Source organism: Aptenodytes forsteri, unplaced genomic scaffold (genome assembly GCF_000699145.1).
Source record: "Aptenodytes forsteri isolate BGI_AS27 unplaced genomic scaffold, ASM69914v1 Scaffold534, whole genome shotgun sequence".
NCBI classification, from domain to species: Eukaryota; Metazoa; Chordata; class Aves; order Sphenisciformes; family Spheniscidae; genus Aptenodytes; species Aptenodytes forsteri.
In genome coordinates, this window is record NW_008795712.1 from 310,205 (window position 1) to 331,730 (window position 21,526).

A 21,526-nucleotide genomic window follows, 5' to 3' on the forward strand; every position below is an offset into this window, starting at 1 on the left:
GGAATAGGGAAAGGCTGGGAGGTGCCAGGTGGGATGAAAGCAGGGCTCCCCCCGGCTCACTGCAGGGGCTAGCCCGTCAGTCCCCTAAATTAGGGGAAATCCAGAGCAGCCGAGGAGGCACCTCTCCCTTAAAATTAATCTAGAACTCGCTCTTCCTCCCCGCAACAATATCCAATTTCATAGTTAAGAATTTAACCCTTTACTTGCCTGGGCTGCATTCGTCAAGCTGCCCGACGTTAAGAGATGTCTCAGGTAAAGCCTGGCCGCTGCCAGGCGCGTGATTTGTACTGATTGCTTTGGAGAGGGGGGGGGAAGGAGAAAATTAAGAAGACAAAGCTGCACACAGCCCATGCTCCAGCCCGAGGCCATCGGTCTGCAAGTTCCCAGCCTGGACAGGTATTAATCAGCACCTGGAAAGCAGGAGGTCAGCAGCGGGGAGAGCCCACCACCACCCTGAGAGGTCACCTCTTCAAAAGCTGAATCTGGTCAGATACCGGAGAGAAAAATAAAGACATCTTAAGAGTCGCAGGAGCTAAGATTTTTTGTTTGTGTGGGATAGGGCTTACCCGCTTCCAATCACAAAGTAGCTGTTCTGTCCAGAGCGAAAGGTGATCTTTTTGCAGTAAAAAATGCTGAATCCAACTGTGCATTTATCAGGCAAAGCGCGGTTTAATAATTAACTCTGAGCAGCACTTCCAGCACTGGATTTGGGCTCTGCTGGTTTCTTACTGCTCACGGGCAGCCCCCCAGCTCCTCTCCACCCAGGCAACTCTGAGCTAACAGGTCAGGACAGCACAGAGCAATACAGAAGCGATATTATTTCCAAATTTTACAACCATGCCTAATTACTGCCATCATTTGCGCTACAAATGGAAGACACCAAGGCAGAGAGCAAAGAGCTTTGCCCAAAAACGCAGGGCAAACGCTAGACAGCCAGACAGAGCGGGGCAAGGGGGGATGGCTCCCAGCTACCACTACCCCTGTGCCCCATCTTGGGCATCCGATTATCCACCCTCCGGCCACCAAACCAATGAGGGGAGGACATCTAGAACGGGGCACTGACATCTCCAAGCCACCTCAGTCCCTGCTGCAGCGATCATCCCACCACACCACAATTTAGGGAAGCAGCCAACTCAAGGACAGAAACCAGGTAGCCAAAGCAGCTTATGGAGGACATACGTCATCGGTATCTTACTGGGACCAGTATTTACACTGCACTGAAGAGGAGCATAGGAGCAAGTCACACTCAGTCCAGAAAGAAATATCCCATTTTCCATTGCACTCCAGCCAAAACCATCTCCGACGCAAAAGTTTCTTGCAACACCAGCCATCTCAGACAGGAAATTGTGATACAAGCAATATAAAATTTCATCAGACAAAAGCAACTGTAGTGATATATGTAATTTTTGCCTTACGGCATGTCAGCTAGAAGCTGGTTTTCCAGGGGAATTAGCAGGGGTACAGGTCCTCCCCTCTCCTGCGTACTCATGGTCCACAGCAATAAGCACTCCCAGTCTTGATGGAGAGAGGCTGCAAATCCCACAGCCATACAGTAGCTGCAGCCAACCCATCACCCAACTGCTACTTGTTTTACCATTTTGTTCATTTCTAAATATATTCTACTGTCTTTCTGAGTTACTGCTCCATTACAACAATTTTCCTTTAAGATATTGCTGGCTGTGGGCAAACCACAGAAGTGTTCAAGTTGTTACGTACATCAGCTAGTAAGGACTACAAGGATGCTGAGTCCACACTTCTTGCTCCGGAAGCTGTAGTGGCCCTTGCCATAAAACATTTTGATTTCCCAAGTTTGTGACTTTTAAAATTCTCTAGTTATGGACTCAATTCACCTGAGCAACACCGCGAGCCAGCCTACAGCATAACACTGACTTACCAAAACCACATATTATTCTTTAGCGCAAATCCTTTGCATACCATTCTGACACCGCAGCAATTAGCTATTCAATTTTGCAAAACATATTGAGAAAGCACAGCTGATTCAGGCAATAATTTCATCTTTATGAGCTTTTAAAACAACTCTCATAGCTACGAATGCAATGCAGACTGACTGCACATCTCATGTACGGAAAACAACCCAAAGGATGCCAAGGACAGAGAAAAACAGTGACTTTTGCTTTCAGCAGTCTCAATAATTAATTCCGCATGAAGAGGTGCTCCAGTAATAACCACCTCCATGACAGGTTTAAACATTTTCCGCCAGAGGAAAGAAGAAAGAGAGACCTGCAACCTTACCTCTATCTTCCCGAGGTGAAAGATGGTTCATGGGAAAAACTGGACTCTTCAGTTAATTAAACAGCAAACAACAGAATCCTAGAGCCTCAGCAAACGCAGGCATCGACCTTCCATGGGCAGTCTTCACATGAACTCTTCTGATAGGGGACCAGCATCAATTACTGAGTCCTGTGGAGGAAAAGAGAGTTTGTCTGCATTATCTTTCATTTATCTTTCTGAATTATTATTCACACGATGCAATTTTCAGTGTTTTAAGTAGAAAAACAGCAACGCTGAGGTCAACTATTAATTCGCAGCAGCATCATTAACAGCTTGCTGACCTTCTCAATACTATCAATTTGCAAGGTATCTTTTTTATTTCATTGGAAAAGAACTCATCAAGGTTCCACAAGCTTTAAGCTACTTGGGGAAATAAAGTAAATGAAAGCTTAATACTCCAATACTTTAAATTCTCCCCTCCCTCTTTGCCAGTGCCACTCCTAAGAAATAAAGATTACCCTCCAGAAAAACACAGCGCAAGATCTAGTAGCAAATCTGCCATAGCGAGACAGCATCTACGCCAACATGGGAGATAAAAACTAGCACCAGAAAATTACAGTTGGTGTTTACAGCCAACAGGCTGCAGACCACCGCCGAACTCATAAAACTCAAAGATAATGAGATCCTTCCCTGCCTCACAAAGGCACGGATAGTAAATTGCTGTTGTTACTAAGCATTAAGCTAGAACTGGATCAAGGGGATTTCTCCAGTTCCTCCTCTTCCGCAGACTTTCTGTATCACCTTCGATAAGCCAGGTAGCCTCTGAACCCGAGATGAGCATAATTATTTCTCTCCCGAAGCACGTACGCCATAAAAAGATACCAAAACTGCAGTATGTCCATTTTCTTCAGCTATCCCCTCTCCTGTAAGTCATACCAGTCTGAACCTTGTTCCTCTCGAGCCAAACGCTAGTATGGCAACTAATCTGTGGCTTGCAAAGACCTTGCGTGGTTGAAAAATTTAAGTTCATAAAATAGGGCTCTTCATATTGTGATGCGCTGCCTGCATTCTAATGAAAAAGTAAATAATTTAAAAAAAAACCCAACCATGGAAACACTGAGATGAGCTTCATAACCTTTCTTCCAAGCCACTCCACACATTGCAGTTTCTGTAGCCAAGCTTGCTACCCACCCATCAAATGCTCCGAGACAGAAGTCCCAATACTGCTTTTGAACTTTTATTTGTAGTAGCTATAGGATGCAATTCATCTCAATCAACCTTAGACACCTAAGAGCTGGTTGGAAACTGGAGCTGGTAATTCCAGGGTCCCTCTGCAGTCAATAAACAGGTCCACGAATCTCCCCTTGGAGATGCTGGACGGAGATGTCTACAGGTCCTCAGCAGCCCAACCGGCCCCAAAGGCTAGCTGCTGCTTCAGCGGATCAGGTTTGGCCCCTGAGGAACCACCAGGTTAGGAATCCACATTAAATTACTTCCAGGATGTGTCTATTTTCTTTCTCTCTCTCTCTCTCACAGGGTTACTAGGATTATTGGGTTAAATTTATACATCTAATTCCGAGTATCTGAAGCTAGATGAGGGGAGTACCATCATTAGTTCAAAACCTGCTCGTCCCCATCGCCGCTCCTGCTATTACAAAAGAAATTACTTACATGGACAGTCATTAGAATACTGTCTTAATAATGCACCCGTCATTAGCAACACAAGACTCTTAAAGTCGCTCGTTGCAATTTATTCATGAAAAATCAAGTAGGCAAAAGGAGGGAGGAAAACTCAGATGGCAGCATCGTCTCCAAGGCACTGGCAGAGAACAACTCTGGAAGCTTATGGATCCACATCCGAACAGACAGGTGTGACTAGAGCACATCCCGATGGGAGATGGGATGCCTGCCTTGTTAAGCATCCATTGTTATACACACGTGCATATAAATGAACACAAAAGATGCACAAACTGCTGTATCGCTCAGGCTTCCAGTCTGAAAGTTGCATTTTACCAGTAGGAGACGGTCTTTGAATTTCTAAATAATATGTATGTCCCAGCTGCTTTCACTGCCCCTACAATAAATAGACAAAATGATGCTAAGGAATGAACACTAAAAACAGAAAAACATTATAAATAATAATGGAAACTCTAAGAATATGTTTCCAGATTCCTGGGGCAAGGTGTGTGTCTGGGGGGGGGGGATTAAGCTCCCAAAACTAAAAAGGGAAGATGTTCCTGTTTTAAAAAAATAAAAATACTTATCTCAACCTGGCTCTCATGAAAAGGAAAGCAACCATCAGAATAAAAATATATATATATTAAAGAGAAGAAAACCTAAACGAAACATTAAAATACATCAGAAATGTAGTGATATGAAACAGCAAGAGAAGCAAAATACAATGAGAGGAACCACAATACTCACAGGTTCGAGCATATCACGTTATAAAAATTACCTAGGAACAGCAAATTCCAGCAACGGCCGAGGATCGTTACTGCACAGAAACAGAGCAACCACCAGCAACATTATAGCAGTGGCAGAAGAATGCAACAAATATTTCTGTTCATTAATTAAGAAAGAAACCAGATGGTATAGTCATGCCACAGGAAACATTTTCTATTCCAACAGCGATGCAGGCAGATGTGAAACAACAGCTAACAGAGCTGGTCGTTTTTAAGTCAGGAGATCTTCAGCTGCATCCCGGCGGCTTTAAAAGAGCTGGACGAGAAACCCTCTGGACCATTTATTGTCGCTTCCCGCAAGCGTTAACTTGGGAGGTTTGAGAGCATTGAAGGACATGCTGTTGTGTCAATATTTTAAAAGCGTGAGCAGGATGACCAGGCTAATACCAAGCTACCGGTCCAGCTCACATTCCAGGAAGACAAGGAAAATGCTGGTATAAAACCTAATTAGGAATTACAAGAAGTAAATAACTGATGTCTATCGACACACAGGTCTTATATCAATTGTATGTGTTTTTATTAAGACTACAAGATTGGCTGCAAACTGCAACAGCTCTGATGCAACATACTTGGAGTTCGGTAAATCATTTAACTTTGTAAAGTATGATTTCTCAAGTAACTGGAATTACATTATATAACATGGAATATATTAAACAGATTAATAATTGGCCATGCGACATATCATAAAATATAACTAGATCATCATTAATCACGTGCTCGTACTGAAATCCCAGAAGGAGCAGTTCTTGCGCCCTACATTACTCATCCTCCTGCAAGCCATGAGCAAAAGCCACTGCAACTCAGACTCACACTGACTCTGAAAGCTGCAAATAGCAAAGGACACGAGATCTGCCTCCTCTACCAACGTGACTACAACCAAAGACCTTGCACAACTTTGTAACCAAACACAGAGTTGGAGCAGAGACCCTTCCCAATCCAGATGAGATGTAACAGAGGAGGGACACACCAGCAGCCTATGAAGGCAGCAGCAGCCTGCTCAGTGCAAGAACAAGGAGGCAAGAAATGAAAGTAGCAGGTGGCAAGTCCAAAACCAAACAAGAGACAGCAGTTTCTTCACACACAACCCAGCTAAGCAGTTTAGCTCCTTGCCACAGAATGTTGTGCTTGCTAAACATCTGCACGAGCTCAAGGGAGGACCGGCCGTGTCACAGAGCAGACACCCACGATGGTTACTAATAAGATGGACATCATCTCTGGGTGGGAAAGTCCTGGAGATGTTGAAAGATCAGAGGCTGGAGAGTTGGGAAAGTGTCATACAGGGTCTGCCCAGTTCTCACATCCTTCTAGAGGCTCCACTTTTAGAAACAGGGTGCAGATCATCAACGCTATTCTTATATTCTCACCTAAGAGTAGAGGAAACTGTACTTTGGAAAAGATCTCAGTGATGGTGGACCACCAACCACCCGTGACTCCCCAGTGCAGCTTCCTTTGGCAACGGCACTGCATCGTCCACGCACATGAAAAACTCCTGAAAGTGGGAGCTCAACCCACTATTTCAAATACAACTGAACTCGGGGAGGTCCTACAGCCTCTCGTGCAGGTGACCGTATCAGACACTATTAACAACCTCTCCTTTTCCAGAGATGGTGAAACCATGGCTTTTGAACCACAAGCAGCCTACAGGCAGCCATAGTCACTCCCAGAGTGCAGCGCAGTTGCACAAGAAGTAGTGGGGTGATGCCGTCCCAGGGTCATCGGATGATCTGAGCCCACAGCAGCAGAAGAAAGCCGGTTTGAGAGGCAGACAGAAACACACGCCTCATTTAGAGAGCACCAAAGATCTTCCAGACATAATCCCCTGGCAGAACCACTCCATCCCCTCAAGCTCTCCCATGTCCCACACGTTTTCTTTGTCCTCAACCATATGAAGATTTTGCTAAGCTTTCCCAGGTCATTACTACACAACCTGTCTGCAGACCACTACCCATAGTCTATTAATCACAGTAAGAAGCTGAAGGAGCTGGATCTTGGCTTTTCTTTCCAAAACATAATACCTTGAGGCAATAATAAAAGACACTTTACAAGTGCTATTATGCACAAGCTTTCAGTTTAAGATACAGAGAGATCTGGAGGACAGATAAAAGAAATAAGTATCCATAGATTATATACATCAACCGCCCAGGATATTTTTCCCTTTCATCAGAAAGCATTTTAATTAGTAGGAATATGCACTTAGAGATTTCCAACATAAAAAACCCCAAGGCCTTTCACTAAAGCTTGCATTGACTGGTGACCTTTGCTCTTCTGTTTTCTTCCCAAATCCTGTATTCAGCATTTTTTGCTCAAACTATTGACAACTTTCACTGAATGGTTTGAAGTTATTTACTTTAGGTGTATCCGCGTTTTCCCCCCCAACAAAGCATCAAAGTTGGGTTGTTCCCTGCAACCCGACAAAGCAGAAAGAAGAAATATCCCATACAAGTCGATGGACTGGATCCTGGTTTTAAACAGTTGAAGCTGAGGGCAAGAAGTGGGTTATCCACGATCTTGTTAAGCCTATCCTCTGAAGCTGCTTTGAGCAAGGTTCAGACCAGATGGCCTCCTGACACCCCTTCCACCTAAACTATTCCGCATTAACTACAGCAGATTCAGCGTATCAGAAGTTCTCCTTATCCCACGAAAATGTATTCAAACACACATAGGAGAGCCTGGTGTGTTGCTGAACCCATCAGCCTTTCCATCCATATGCCTGATTTGAAATTCTACTAATCAGTTGAAAAATTAGTGGAAAGTATAAGGAAGCTAAAATCTAGCATGGTGTTTAGGCTCAAGGTCAACTGCTAATATATTTTTGAGTAAAATATATCCACTAAACCATTTCAGACGTTCCAGCGACCAGAAGAAACAACTTCCTGTCATCCTTCATCCATGCTAGATCTCACCCAAAACCTTTCATCTTTAGCTTACTACAACATTTTCCAGTCCCTCGAAGTCATGTGCTTTCTACTGCATCCTCAGCCGTGGACCTACAGGGCATAAACGCTTTGCAGCTGAGTTCTCACACAGCCCGTGATGGACCAAGCCACCACAGCACCTTTGAAGCGGTCATCATTTAGCATGTGAAACACGCATCTTTCAATACCTCCCTTGTTATATTTTACTTAAGGCTCCAAATATTTTATCGGTGACTGTTTAATACTAAAATGCATAAACAAGGGTCTGTGGAGCCAGGACCAGAAACAGCATTACTCTCTTCACTTGATGAGCGGGCTCCAGACCACAAGGTCATGAAGGTTTGTCATGAAGACAAACATGAACATAGCTCTGGGTTTGTCCAGCCTTGGCCCACGCTGTGACCGTAGGATCCTCTCCTGTCTTTCCACTGCCAAAGTTTGTTCCATTTAGCCTAGGTAATCAAAGGTAATAAATTGTACCCAACTATAAAAAGCAAGTGGAAAGGAGTTAGGAGGGATTTAATGTTTATTGTATGTTGACAAAATCCATAATTTATTTACTTGTTTTTCATTGCCGTGCTATATATAAAAAGGGCACACTACAAAGTAATATTAAAAAAAGGACAGCTTTGTTACAAGGGGTTGCAGGGAGCCTCCCGCAAGGACCTTCCTTTTCTGCCTGCTTACAAGTAACGTGCAGCACCAAATATTTTTTTGCAACTCCTCCAAACTCCAAGGCTGTTGGGCCAGTGTAAATGCTGCATTTTTAAAAGGGATATTTAATGTCCCTGGAGTAAGGACATTCAGGCAACAGTTTCAAGGCAATGCCAATTCTCACTACATTTTCCCCCCGTGAAAGTACTCTTTCAGGTTCCCTTTAAATTTGATTTTGCTTAAGAACTTATACACATTTTTGGGCATATGGAAAGCCTGTTTTCCACCTTATCTACTTTTTCATGTACCACTGCCTGATTTATACACAATACCAAATAAGTGTTGCAGGAGACAGAGAGAAAAGCCATTTTGCAAGAGGGCTAAATCCATTTGCCAGTTAACTGTTGCAAATTAAAAGGTCAGAAAAACAATCACTGTATTTGGAAAGAATAATTTTACACAACTAAGACCTCAACGGAAAAAAAAAATAATATTAACTTTGTTCCAGTAAAGCGAGTTGTCTTATCTACCCATGAGGAAGTTTAATAAACAGCTTTCTGTACTTCTAAGGTTTTGAACGCGTGCCAGGTTTTGCAGGATTCTCACTCGTCCTAGATGAAACTGCAGGGCTTTAACTGAAAAGCAGAAAGTGTAAAATATGTTTTAAAATAAATCTGAAGGAGAAATTGATTGCGTTTGTTCGTTTAGGCAATCAATAACAACAGGCAACACTAATACTAAAGTTACATCTGCAGATTGCTCCTACTGTTACCGATCAAGACCGATCAATTAACCTGCCGGTTCCCAAAGCCCAAGGTACTCCTGCAAGACAGGAGAGGCACATCACGGAGCCCAAGCTAGGAGCCATGCCAGACTTCTGCAGGTCTCCGCAACAATCTCGTATGTCCATGAATGCTCAACCCGCCACAGGTCTCCTACACCATCACTGGCTTTTCTTCATTCACCCGCCTCATCGCAACACAAAGCCCAGAGTTCCCAGTTTTGATATTTATGCAAATTGCTGTAATTTTGAACCAGCTCAAGATTTCACAAGTGCTGTGAAGCCGTAATAGCACTTTGCTGGCAGAAGTCCCCAGCTGGACCACTTCAGGAGCTTCAGGCGGTGGAAATCACACAAGTCAAAATCTCTCCCTTGCCATGGACTTGACCATCAGCTCTGGGGAACACTGAACTTGCCACAGGATCCTACAAAGAGAATAAACCTGAAAGCTCTTTAGCAGATGACACTTTCTAAGGGTGCTTCAGCCACCCCTGCCGCAGTACATGCAAGCAGGACTCCTGTTTTGCATCCTGAAAGCAGAAGTGTGCTTTAAGGGGAGAAAAGAAAATCCCCAAACCAAAACCCGAAGCGTTTTTCTATCCACACACAACCCAGCACCCCAGGTTGCCCACTCACTACATTTTGCCAAATTAATCCATAGCTTGCTCCTAGCCAAAGGAATCATTAGATTTATGTCCAAAAACTCTCAAGTCATTAATGGCCTTAACTGCACGCTTTATATCACTTTTTAATAACCTCCTGATATAGATTAGATCCAACTTTATTACTCCCTCACCGGCTGAACGTGAACTCTACGAACACCCTAATTTCTGGAACGGCATCCACATTCTCAGAATATTTGGTTTCTCTCATTAGGGCAAATTTGGTTTCAAGCCAAACGACATATAAATAATTATTTACACAGCTCAGTACTCCTGCAGTGCTCAGACTCCTTTTCTTCCAAAGCCCCACAGTTATCTTAAATGTCTACCGTCATTTGCAAACTATTTTGCCAGGCTGATGCCAAAGGGTGATAACCGCTTGCTTGCTTGATGTCAGCTCCTTGGAAGGGCTGAAATCGCATGACGTTTCCAAAGGTCTATACTTGAAGCTTTCTCTGAGTAATCAAGGAGAGATGATCTCGTACAGAAGAGAGTAACTGGTTTGAAGAGCTGTGCAAATGCTAATTCCTCGGGCTGGAAAGAAGATGCATCTTTGAAAGTGGAATTTAAGCCGTCACAGGTTCCCTGTTCCAACAAAACCAGCTCCTACCACACTTTAAAAATAAATCCCTAATCTGAGATCTCCTGCAAAGAACAATCTTGATCTTAGGAACGCGAGACTGACTTTTACTTCTTTCCTACCTTTTTTTCTTTCTACTCAAAGCCAGTGACGACGATTAAATGATGACAAATGGGTTTATACGGGTACCATCGTGAAACAGGCTGCTGTCCAAGTAAACTTTAAGTGATGCACAAATATGCTGTTATACCAAGTGATGCACAGGCACTGTGGTGGCCTCAACCCTTCAGGATCACTTGAACAGCTGTGCACTGGATTACAAGTATGTGGTACAGTACTTTAAACTGTTTACTTTCTTACTATCCATCATTAAAATGTGCTTAACAACAAGCACCAGCAGCCTGGGACAGATGTTCTTGCCTTTTTTTCTTCCACAACAAAATGTAATTTAAAAAAACTAATGGAGAAGGATATCAAAAATAAAATACATAAAAGATATTGTATATAAAATTACAGAGTTCAAAAATTTTCGTTAAGATATTAACGCAGAGAAGGTGTACTAGAGAGCAAGTGACAACTTTGCTATTAATTCGTATGTCTGGACTTTCAGCTCCTGATTATCCTTGTCTTACATTTTTAACTCTAAAGATGCTTTATTGTCCTGGCGTCAAAACAATGACAGGGGGAGGCATTAGACATTGTGAAATCCTAATTTTCTTGATTTCAATGAATTTGGAATTTCAATTACATTAGACCTCAAACATCGTTTCAGGAGGGCGTGGGTCATGCTGAGTCAAGCTTGGGAGTAAGCATAAGCTGAAGATGCAAAGCACTCTGCACCACCACGGGTACACATCTCTAATAAAAACATCACTGTCCTCAGCCCTGTGATTTCAGATCTGTATCTCATCACCTTTATTGAATCCAAACTCTGGCAGAGCTCGTTATATCCAGAAGCAATTTAGAAGTTTCTGAGAAGCTGACTCAATAGGTTTCTTTAAAAAGTAAAGCCAACAAAATAATTTTAGAATGTTCTCTGACGCTTCTGGAGTGTCGTGTCTTAATGATTAAATATATTGGGACGACGAAGGGGAAAAAAGAAACAAAGACGACTTTCTGAAACAAATGCCACTTCAAAATTTGAAAACTGCTCTTCTCTCACCGCCCCTATTACTCACATAATTATATTTGAGATTTTTATACAATGCAGATAGCTCAGATAAACAGACTGGATATGAACACAGAAGTTCTGTGCTTACTATAATCCCCAGCTGACGATTAAATAACACAAAGCATATTAATACTAAGAAAACAATTATACTGGAGTTATAACTCCATATATTGTGGAGTAGCATAAATCCATATATGCATAATACAAGAATATGTAGCTATAGCTACAGAAAGAAAACCCAGTAGTAAAAAGGTAATTTTGAGGACTCCAATGAGTGGAAAAAAATGTAAAGCGAAACCTTCATCACTGCTATGTTACTGCACACTAAAATACAACGCTGTTTAAACAGTTTAAATGCATGTTTATCTTTTTTAATTATTTCAATATGGTGCTCAAAAAAAATACTGAGACTTCATCAAAAAACAAATTACTTAAAATGGTAAGAACATTTCTAGAAAGTTTCATCAAAGTCAGGACCAAGGATGGGAAATGGCTTATGCTTCTTGTTCTATGAGAGAGGGGAAAGGTGGGTGTAGGGGGAAGGAAATTCCATGTACAAGAGCATCCAGCGTGCAAGCTGCCACTGCAGCTGGCAAAGCACAGGTGCCACCGAGGATGAGGACCACTAAAGGCAGCTTGGAATATATCACCAAAGCTTTTAAGATGACATGCTTATCAGCCTGAATGCCTAACCAGTGCTTTAGAAATAAAGGATTACTGGGAGGAGAGGGCCTGTGTTTATACAGAAGAGCTGTAGTGAACTGAAAAGCTTTACAGCTCTTTCTCATGTATTTATGCTTATTAAAAAAAAAAAATCCAAGATGCTAATAAGCTTATCTGTATTTATAACTTTAGCTATTTGAAAGCTTTGTCTGAATTGATTCCCAATGTAAGCTGAGAATTCCCTCCCCTGCTTTCATGCGCTATTTCAGCTTAATCATTTCACTGACAACGCTGCAGAAGGTGAGCAAGGGGATGCCAAGGGTGGACTCCTGCAAACAACCATGATGGCCATGCATGCACTATGGGGACTGAGATGACAAGGACAACCGCTTTACCTTCTCAGCTACTAGCACCCACTGACAGATCAGATTCAATAATCATAAATTCTCATATAAAGCCTATTCCGTGCTATAACGTGGCCTTGACTGGGCACAGGTGGAAGAGCAGCTCCAGGGCGGTGAATGGGGGACTGTATAAGGGAAACAGAGACAACTCGAACAGAAAAGTCAAGGGTTAACCACCGCTTTTCCCTTTATCCACTGCAGCCTCAAATAGCTCGCGAAATTTCCTACCACCCAGCTACGCTCCTCTAAGCCTGAAAGGTGGGGGTCGGTCTCTTCTCCCAAGGAACAAGCGATAGGACAAAAGGAAACGGCCTCAAGTTGCACCAGGGGAGGTTTAGATTGGATATTAGGAAAAATTTCTTCACCAAAAGGGTTGTCAAGCATTGGAACAGGCTGCCCACGGACGTAGTTGAGTCACCATCCCTGGAGGTATTTCAAAGACGTGTAGATGTGGTGCTTAGGGACATGGTTTAGTGGTGGACTTGTAGTTGAGTACCATCCCTGGAGGTATTTCAAAGACGTGTAGATGTGGTGCTTAGGGACATGGTTTAGTGGTGGACTTGGCAGTGTTAGGTTAACAGTTGGACTTGATGATCTTAAAGGTCTTTTCCAACCTAAATGATTCTACGGTGATTCTACGCTCCTCTAAGCCTGTTTTCCACTAATTTTAGAGAAAAGGGATTCCAGCTGCACATGCAGACTAGCAAAGTGTCAGTGCTAATATACGTCCTCCCACTCCTCTGCTCTTGCATCCACCATGTCCTACCATCGGTCCGGAGCCACCCCAAAAATACAGCATCGCGCTGGTTTTCTGTGTGGTCTGCCATCAAAGATTCTACGCTCCTCTAAGCCTGTTTTCCACTAATTTTAGAGAAAAGGGATTCCAGCTGCACATGCAGACTAGCAAAGTGTCAGTGCTAATATACGTCCTCCCACTCCTCTGCTCTTGCATCCACCATGTCCTACCATCGGTCCGGAGCCACCCCAAAAATACAGCATCGCGCTGGTTTTCTGTGTGGTCTGCCATCAAAAGAGGGCACAGGCAGGGAAGGAAAAAGACTTTTCAGAAGCAGATGACTATAGCCACGCAAGTTGAATGTAACATTATAAAAGAGAGGAGAAAAAAAGCTGTTCATAAATTGCTTTAAGTCAATCCATCGAGATGTGTTTTCTGCAAAACGTGTCTCTTGCAGAACTTCAGAACCTGCAGGCAAACCAACCCCTTAATGTTCAAGTTTCTCCCATCCATCAATCCAGAGACCAAGCTCCCTGCTGCTCTGATCCTTCCAGGGAAACCAGCTCCAACAACAGAGGATTTGGCTGAGAATTTCCACCTGTGGCTAGCGGCAATGTGAACAAGCCTTTTTCTGTGAAGCTCCTCAAACCAGTCCCAAACCACTGCTTTTCCTTTTCAGAATTAAAAGCAGATGGTAAACTCATCAAAGGACAGTTATCTAAACAGTTCCTGAGATTCAACATCTCTCTTCATTATCCAGCTGAAATATACTGTTTTCACATTCATACTCCCAACTCCAATCTGTTTATTGGTTTGCAATAGTGGGGAATTCCCTCCTCCTTTTCCAATAGCAACTTGGTAACCACAGCACATTTGGCAATTTCTTAGACAATATTCCTTTGAAGTGTTAACCAAAAGGGGATGGAAATGAGAAACAGCTACACTGGAGGTGGTGCAAAGATGCACTCCACTGTAGAAACTTCAGCAAAGATCAAATCTCCTGAAGTAAGTCCTTGGTGTCACCGTTTGAGGGGAGAATTTGATATACCCTTTTCTGACAAACAAGCTAGCAGCAAAGCGAAGGATTCAGAAGTGTCACCTCCAATATCCATTCAAAACCTGTACAACACGCAGACTCCAAATCACTTTGATCTACCGAAGAACAGCACGTTTTGTGGATAAAGCCACTTTAAAGAAACCGGGGGCTGTAGACACTTCAGATGGGCACGTACAACGTGCCCAGAACACGACGAGCACAGTGAGGCTGAGCTCTCTGCACTCCAGATGGATGCTCCTCTGCCCTGTCCCATGGCACAGGACCCCCCTGGCAGATGCCATACCTGCACCGCAGGACCACCAAGCCTTGGCTGTCGGGATCTTTTTAATTGCAGACCCATGTCCTAAAGCAGATGGGATCACCATAGTGAGAACCAAGGCATATTTGGGCAGAAGACACCAGGGTGGGGAAGAAGCACAGTAGACACTCTCCAGCAGTCCACAGGTCCTGAACTTCCTCCATCAATTCCTCCATCAAGTAATACTATCAAAGTAATTCCTCCATCAAGCCCAGAAATTCTCATCTTCTACAATTATACCTGCGAGGAGCAGGGAGTTGGACTCGATGATCCTTATGGGTCCCTTCTAGCTTGAGATATTCTATGATTCTAGAATGAGAGATACAGGAAAACATGGATCTCAACTAAAGCATCCATTTTACTTAATCCCCAGATTGCTCCAGTGGTGTTTATACTCTAACACGAGAGCACTTGATCCTTATGTCCCTTCTAGCTTGAGATATTCTATGATTCTAGAATGAGAGATACAGGAAAACATGGATCTCAACTAAAGCATCCATTTTACTTAATCCCCAGATTGCTCCAGTGGTGTTTATACTCTAACACGAGAGCACTCCAGCTGCAATTTGCTGTATAGAAACACGACCAGAAGGGAGAGAACATTGCAAATCCAGCAAAAAAACACCCACTCCTGCGTTACATGTATTAACCAAAACGATCTCCTAACCCATTAGCACGACATCTCGATTTCAACACCATCCTGAGCTATACAAGGAGGTTTGCTGACCATGCGTTCCCCTTCTCGTCACGTGCGCAGCACTGGAAGGAAACGCACCCTAATCCTCACCCGAGCAACAAGGTGCTATCACTAATTGCAGCAGCAAAACAACTCAACGAGATGGCAAACACATGCATAAAGCAAAAGGGAGAAGGAAATTTGGAAACCTAGGCAAGCTTCAGTTTCTGCAGGTGTAAAATGGAAATTAGTGATGCGGACACCTTTTTTTTAAGTGCTATGGGCTTTGCTTACTGCACCCTGTAAAGCATCAATGACTCCTGCGCAAGCGACTTTGAGAAACTGTCATAGATCTGGAAAAGGAAATTACATTAATCCAAACAGATGGTTAATCAAAAGGTTAGCTTCTGGTTCTGCAGCCAGAGGAAATAGGTTTTTCTTTAGCAAAAATAAATCATATAAATAATATAAACACCAGTGGCTTAAGTCAAAATAATAGTTTAGGTCAATCTGGACTTAACACCTTCAGCACCATCCTGCTTATCTCAGCATTCCTGACTTTCAGTAGTTGAGCCTTAAAATAATTTAAGTCATTACAGGTCTTCCAGGGTTTTGCGTTGCTTCTGCAGCCACCTCCTAGGGCGACGTGGGCAAGCAGCTCAGCAGCATGGGCTTTTGGTCACATTCCCGAAATGCAAACAGGTACAAAGAGCGGCATCTTTGCCAAACGGCAAGTTTGCCGACGACACCAAGCTATGTGGTGCGGTTCACACGCTGGAGAGAAGGGATGCCATCCAGAGGGACCTTGACAGGCTTGAGAGGTGGGCCTGTGTGAACCTTATGAAGTTCAACAAGGCCAAGTGCAAGGTCCTGCACCTGGGTCGGGGCAATCCCAAGCACAAATACAGGCTGGGCCGAGAATGAATTGAGAGCAGCCCTGAGGAGAAGGACTTGGGGGTGTTGGTTGATGACAAGCCCAACACGAGCTGGCAATGTGCGCCTGCAGCCAGGAAGCCAACCGCATCCTGGGCTGCATCAAAAGAAGCGTGGCCAGCAGGTCGAGGGAGGGGATTCTCCTCCTCTACTTTGCTCTCATGAGACCCCACCTGGAGAGGAAGCCAAGCATCCTGGGCTGCATCAAAAGAAGCGTGGCCAGCAGGTCGAGGGAGGGGATTCTCCTCCTCTACTTTGCTCTCATGAGACCCCACCTGGAGCACTGCCTTCAGCTCTGGAGCCCCCAACATAAGAAGGACAGGGACCTGTTGGAGCAAGTCCAGAGAGCAGCCTGGAGGGGCCTATGAGAAAGCTAGAGAGGGACTTTTTACAAGGGCATGTAGTGACAGGACAAGGGGTAATGGCTTTAAACTGAAAGAGGGGAGATTTAGATTAGCTCTAAGGAAGAAATCCTTCACTATGAGGGTGGTGAGGCACTGGCACAGGTTGCCCAGAGAGGTGGTGGATGCCCCATCCCTGGAAACATTCAAGGCCAGGCTGGACGGGGCTCTGAGCAACCTGCTCTAGTTGAAGGTGTCCCTACTCAGTGCAGGGGGGTTGGACTAGATGACCTTTAGAGGTCCCTTCCAACCTAAACCATTCTATGACTCGATGATCTGCGTTTCATTTCAGTGGCAAGATTTTCATTTATCAGCAGCCAAAAGTGCTGGGCTATCATATAACCCCAACTGTGGGCTGGAGGAGCATTTTGGAGTTTGTTTGCTTGGTGGTTTTTTCTCCAAACACACAAAATTGGAAGGGACAGCACTAAAGTTTTAGAATCATACAATGGTTTGGGTTGGAAGGGACCTTTAAAGGTCATCTAGTCCAACCCCCCCTGCAATGGATCAGGGACATCTTCAGCTAGAGCAGGTTACTCAGAGCCTCAAAGTCTCACCACGTGCCAGTAAAGCATTGTTAAGCACTGGACTGCAGCAAGAGACAGTGTTTAAAATAAGCTCTTTGGAGATGAGCTTTATATATAAAATTTCCATGGTTACCTCCATGCAAGTTACCATGGATTAGATGGGACTAAGTACTTATTTTTCCAAAGCCATTTATAAGCATTTAAGAGATTTTTTCCATTCTTGCCTCAAAGTATTTCATACCATTAGCCACTGTTTTTCTGATCTTATACATTTTATAGTAAGTCTTAACTAAAACTTAATTTTATACTTTTACAGTTTACAGGAACTGCATTAGAGATAGGTACGACAAGAAGATACATGTTTGTATAAAATGTCAAGCTAATCTTGACAGCTAGCAAAGTCCTAGTGTGAATTAAAGGCTACAAGAAAGTATTTTATCATTCTACCAGATGAAACAGCTATTGGATAAGACAGATTTTTCCAGATGTTAGAAGAGAAGTGAGGGGCCATACTCGCACCAATAACCGTGACTAATACCTACGCAACCGTGTTTAAACAATAATATTAATGATTCTTGTCATGACTGAAGGAACTCAAGCTAAAATGGTGGCATTTTCAGTCCAAAGAATGAAATCCCTAAGATTATCCCAGATGAGAGCTATTTCTGCTCAGCATCACTTACGGAAGAACTCTTATCTGCGAAGAATTTTCTTGATTTGTATTTTTAATGAAACATTCGAGGCTGTAGGGCACTACTTCTGGGAGGCCACCTACCACAACCGATGTGCAGCAAGTCTAGGAGCTGCAGACCTACGTGAACATCATACTCTACACTCAGCTCAGTCACCTGGCTGGTTGAGCAACAAACACACAACCTACCTACCCCAGCACTTTCTTCAACTGAAAATTGTGAGAAATAGACTTTTATAAGCACCTTTGAGATTTATTTTAAATGCTATACCAAAAAAGATAAGTACTACTTCACGTGGGATGCCAACACATGACAGAAGATCCCAGCTGGAAAGCCAACTGGTCCATCAGAAAGAGACATTCAGTTCAGTGAAATGGGTCCTGTCTTTCATGACCTGCACTGCTCAAATATGAAAAAACGACAGCCAGATGTACACCAATTTTATTTCCATCCAACAGCCAGCCTTGCTTTGCATCACACACCCAAAAGAGCCAAATCTGAACAGCCTCCGTTCTACCGCCCCTCAAATACCCACGCCTTGTCCTTTCTTTCTTGGGCATTAAAATAATCCCCACAAAAGTAAGGCAGAGCAGACAAATAATTCACTTAAAAGGTCTCAGTCCCATCTGACTGGGACTATGGGTGTGTTATAATGGAATTAAGATACAGAAAATGAGTTACACACCCCTGTTATTTGCAGTCCTACTTATCTTCCTCAAACTGCCAGAGGCATCCTAATCCCCAGTTTCAAGAGAATCATTTCTTAAAAATGAAAGGAAAGCAATTTTCAAAGCCACCCCACCTGGCAGGAGCTTGGACGCCAGGCATGCTGGCAGCATGGGTTTGGCTCACCAGACCAACGTTGCCCCCAATGCTGGTCAAAGCCAGGCTGCCCTTTGCCTCCTGCAACAAAAATTACAAGCTCCTGTTTCACGTTGGATTTCCATCGGCTTCACATGGCACCGTAACGAGCGTGTGGCGTGGAGGCAGCCAGATGTGCCCCACAGCTGTCATTGAGGAGCGATACCCAAACCCTGGGAGGAGATAGGGTTGGGAACGCGTGACTTTCTGCTGGATCAGCCAGTCCATTCATCCCCCTCCTCCCTTCGGATCTGCTATTTTAGCTCTGCCATCGCCAGGCACATCGCCAAGAAACAGTAAAGATGATTTAATTTCTGGAGGGGCAGTAGGAAAATTGCAAATCTGGGATATTACAATAAAGACATCATCTTCTTTGTGACTTGTGCCACGGAATCCACGGATATGACATGAAGATACCTGTCACTAAATGGTTTCTTTTCACGGCGTTATCACTCGCTTAAGCAGAACTTCTCCAGCTCTACCACGTCCTGGCAATCTGTTGGTTTCAACCATGGAACCATTCCCTTAAGTTAAAACAGCTTTCCATGAAGTTTTACAAACAAAGTGTCTTTCTTTTAATTTGGACACTGTAAAATGTAATTTCTCTACCTCAGTACACTTTGAGAAGGAGATACAGATAAACAGTGATTTTTAAAAATACTCTGCTGAACAGTAGTATATGCAGACTAAAGGGAACTATTTTATTCCCAATGAAAATACATTGCAAAGCAATAATGCATGTAAAATATGCTTCAAAAAGGAATTTTTTTTTTCAGATCAATCTTAAACAAGAGCGTGATCAAAACCATACAGGAATCTAAAAATATCTGGCCAGAGAAAACACTAAACAGAGAAGCAGCCCTAGATTATTTGTTAAAGGGATTTATTCCCCTTTTCTTCCTTTCTTTAGAGGTTCTCCAGTGCTACTTAGGGTGGGCCAGGTAGCAGGACACAAACCACCAAGAAGATCCAGACCATTCGCGCCACAAGGTGCGGGATGAATGTCCTCGCACTATCTCCGCGTGGGTTTTTGTTCAGCTTCTCAAAGCCAGGCTCAGCGTTACCGATGGGTAAGACAATCCAAATATTATCCGTGCAAATCTGCACCTGCACAGGGACATTGTGTTTTAAAAGAAATGGCTTTAAAGCATGTTAATAGTTGCTGAAATTCTTCATCTCGGGAGCAGCTCATCTACAAACACTTTGTGTTTTCAATCACATTAGAGCAAATTAACTCCCCGGTGTTTGAAGTCTGAAGTGAACTCGCTCCATGGTAATTACCTCCTGTTCTCGTACAAGTAGCTGCTTGTGCCAGCCCAGCTCGCTCTTGCTTTGAGAGGCGATGCTCCAAAGTGTCGCCGTAGTGCTGCGGCTGTTTACATTTCTGAAGAAAAACCTAAAGAACTGTTTTTCCTCCCCTGCTTTAGAAAACTCTCTCCAGAAGAGCTTGTTTAGCAGAAGACTGTGGAAGCTTTTGGAGGGAGGAGAAAAAAAAAAGACACAGAGAAACTTTGACAAACACCATTTCAGAACTGCTTCCTAGAGCAAGCTGTATAAAATTATCTTCGATACGTGCTTTTCCCACTCAGTTAAGCCAGGCTGAAAGGGAGAATTCCCCGGTGATTCAGCACATCGTTTGAAAACGTGATGCTTTTATTAAGCCCGAACAAAGCGAGGCCTCTCAAGGAGGCACTTGATTTCCAAGCACCTGGAGACGTTCAGCGCTTTGCCAGGCACTCGGGGTGGGTCCATGCACAACATCCACACGGAGAACAAAGCTTTGCTGATGAAGGTACAAGGCCACAGGTAGTGGCACAATATTGACAGCACCTTCAGGAAGAGGATTTATTGGCTCAATTTGGTCCTCCTAGAAGGGTTCAGCACAGTGTCAGCAAGTTAGTCCAGGCTTCAGACATATAAAAAGATGCAAGGTGCTAGAAAAAATACGTTGCAAGTTGCTCCCTTTCCATCCCTCAGTTATCCACCTCTCCCACCCTCATCTCCTGGAATTTTCACTAGTTCTACCTGTTAAAAATTCTCACTCCCTTAAACACAAAATGCCCAATCCCAGAGACCACCACCTCTCCGTGTCCGGTGGTTTTATATTTAAGGGTGCTCTTCTCACTTTGCAACATAACCAACGTCACCGTGTGGCTCAGCAGCAGCAGCTGGCCTTTCTGTTCCCTTTAGCTCTTGCCAGAAGATCCCAAAGTGCACAGAAATGAGTCCAAAAGTCCTCCACAAAGTTGCTGGTGAAGCTCTTGGCATCCAGGAGAGACCCTCGTGGTCCTAATCCAGATCTTGTTCTCCAAGTGCTCATCACTCCCCTCTGAAATTTTATTTCACAGACCTTAAGGATGTGCAATATAAAGGGTAAAAACATGGAGAATGAAACCAGAGATCAAAGACTGCCTGGGCAGACAGAAATTAAACTTAATATGCCTTGAGAGTGCTCTCGTATAAATAAGTATTTTGAAGCTGATCAAGTGTTAGCAAGCATTAATATGCTTATAAATATCTGCTCACAGGAAGAAAAAAGATCAGCTAGGAGGATTTGGCTATATACAAAATGTACTCATTTCCTAAAATGAGCAAATTAAAGGAAAATATTTTTATTTGTTTCCATCTAGGAATGTGATTTTCAAGTTGATGGTGCCATCTCTAGAAAGCTATCCAAACGGGTAGGCAAAACTGGGGAAGTAAGCAAAATTAGAATCCTAGAATCATTTAGGTTGGAAAAGGCAAAACTGGAAGTAAGCAAAATTAGAATCCTAGAATCATTTAGGTTGGAAAAGACCTTTAAGATCATATCGTCCAGCCA

General features: G+C 43.5%; 1 protein-coding gene across 1 annotated transcript in view; it reads right to left on the reverse strand.

The window, feature by feature from the left end:
- NCOA1 (nuclear receptor coactivator 1) overlaps nucleotides 1-2,393 on the reverse strand; it is a 134,184-nt gene extending 131,791 nt beyond the window's left edge. Inside the window, exon 1 of the mRNA XM_009283430.2 lies at nucleotides 2,254-2,393. The gene's annotated coding sequence lies outside the window, so the exon portion shown is untranslated. The remainder of the gene's footprint in view (nucleotides 1-2,253) is intronic.
- Between the last annotated feature and the right edge of the window lie 19,133 nt (nucleotides 2,394-21,526).